Genomic DNA, 1,754 nt, shown 5'->3' with positions numbered 1-1,754 from the left:
CAATACGCCAATTAGCACAAATAGTAAGTTCCGACAGTGCCTACAAGTGTGCCTACTGGCCGCTAAATGGCAATACCGGTTTCATATGTATACACCTGGTAAGATATTCAAAAAATTATGTTTAGAACTAAAAAGCATTTAAAGTAGTTAAAAATAAAAAATTCTAGAAAAGTACTGGTTTCAAGCATTTTTAATATTATTTTATTCACTAAGAGGAAGAAGCAGATGTTTTTCTTGCGTGATTTTAAAAGATCAATTACGCTCGATAGCTAGTCTTATATAATTTATGGTCTTAGCCATTCATTATTGCTAATAACGATTATTGCACACAAAGTAATAAAATAAAAAATATGACTATTATAAGAATACATTTTGTACGTTATTTTGCAATATTTGAATGTATTCATTAAGCCCAAAGGACATTTAATGAAAGGGAATTAACATTTTTTTAAATACTTACTTGGAGCAATTTTAGAAATTTTATTTTAATATTTTTATCAAGTTCAAAGATTTGGAAACTTATAGTGTTTCATGGTTAATTGATAATTTATTGGAAATTTTGAAACGTCGAAAATATTGGAAACTTTATTAATTTTTTAACTTTTGAACCAAAAATTGGATACGTTTAATTTCCAGTACTTTCCTCTGGCGTCAACACTTTTATCCCTAGGGATAAAGGGTAAAAAGTGCATCTTATTTCAAGACAAAAATGCCAAAAATTTTTTTTATATCATAATTTTTGGTTGAAACGTGAACTGTTTTGTTGAAAATTCAAGATGCTTATCAGAAAAATAACTTCTAATTTAAAACTCATACTTTTATACGGAAAAATCAAACCAAAATCTTGCTTGAATAAAAATTCAACTATTTCTTTGACATTTTCGCTTTTTTGTACAACTGTTTGATTAAAAATTCAACAGTTTTGTTTATAAAACCACCCCACTTGGTTGGAAATTAAATTTTTTAGTTAAAAAATGAACTATTTTGTAAAAAATCAACTTGTTCAAAATTCGTTATTTGGTGTTGAAAAGTCAACTGTAATCTTTTGTACCTAAAAATTCAAATTTTTGGTTAAAAAATAGTCTCGCAGGTGTAAAAATTCTTCGGTATTGGTAGAAATGTCATCTTTCTGGATTTAAAAATTCATATGTCTTAGTAAACATTTCTTCTTGCTTGAACAAAAATACAACTCTTTATTTAAAGATTAATCAATTTTGTGAAAGTCATCCCTTTTGTTTGTAAGTTTAACAGTTCTGTTGAAAATTTGTTTTTTCAGGTTGTCAATTTTCATAAGAAATTTACTTCTTGTTCGAAACTCATATTTTAAATTTAAAAAAGTCAAACTTAATTTTCTTTTTTACAATTAACCCGTTTTGCTAGACGATTTCACAATTTGGTTTAAACAACTATGTTTTCTTGAAAACTGGTCTTTTTTACTTGAAAATTCAACTGTGCGGATAAAAAATAAATTACTTCGTTTAGACTTTTTTTAAAAAGAGGTTTATCTCTTGGGTGAAAATTTAATTATATTGTTGAAAATTATTTTTTTATCGCTGAAAATCAAGTTTTTTACGGAAAGTTCGGCTTTTGGATTATGTTTGGTAAATAATCATTTTCTGTTATTTTTTCTGTTCTTTAAACAGTTTTAGGTGATTCTTTTAGAATTTTTGGCCTGGACTTATTTGAAGTAGACAAATAACCTTGCAAAGTGTAATTTTTAAATAAAAACAAACAATTTTGTTACGAAACAAAAA

The sequence above is a fragment of the Belonocnema kinseyi genome, chromosome 5, assembly GCF_010883055.1.
Source record: "Belonocnema kinseyi isolate 2016_QV_RU_SX_M_011 chromosome 5, B_treatae_v1, whole genome shotgun sequence".
Lineage (NCBI taxonomy): Eukaryota > Metazoa > Arthropoda > Insecta > Hymenoptera > Cynipidae > Belonocnema > Belonocnema kinseyi.
Note: the sequence above shows the minus strand (reverse complement) of the source record.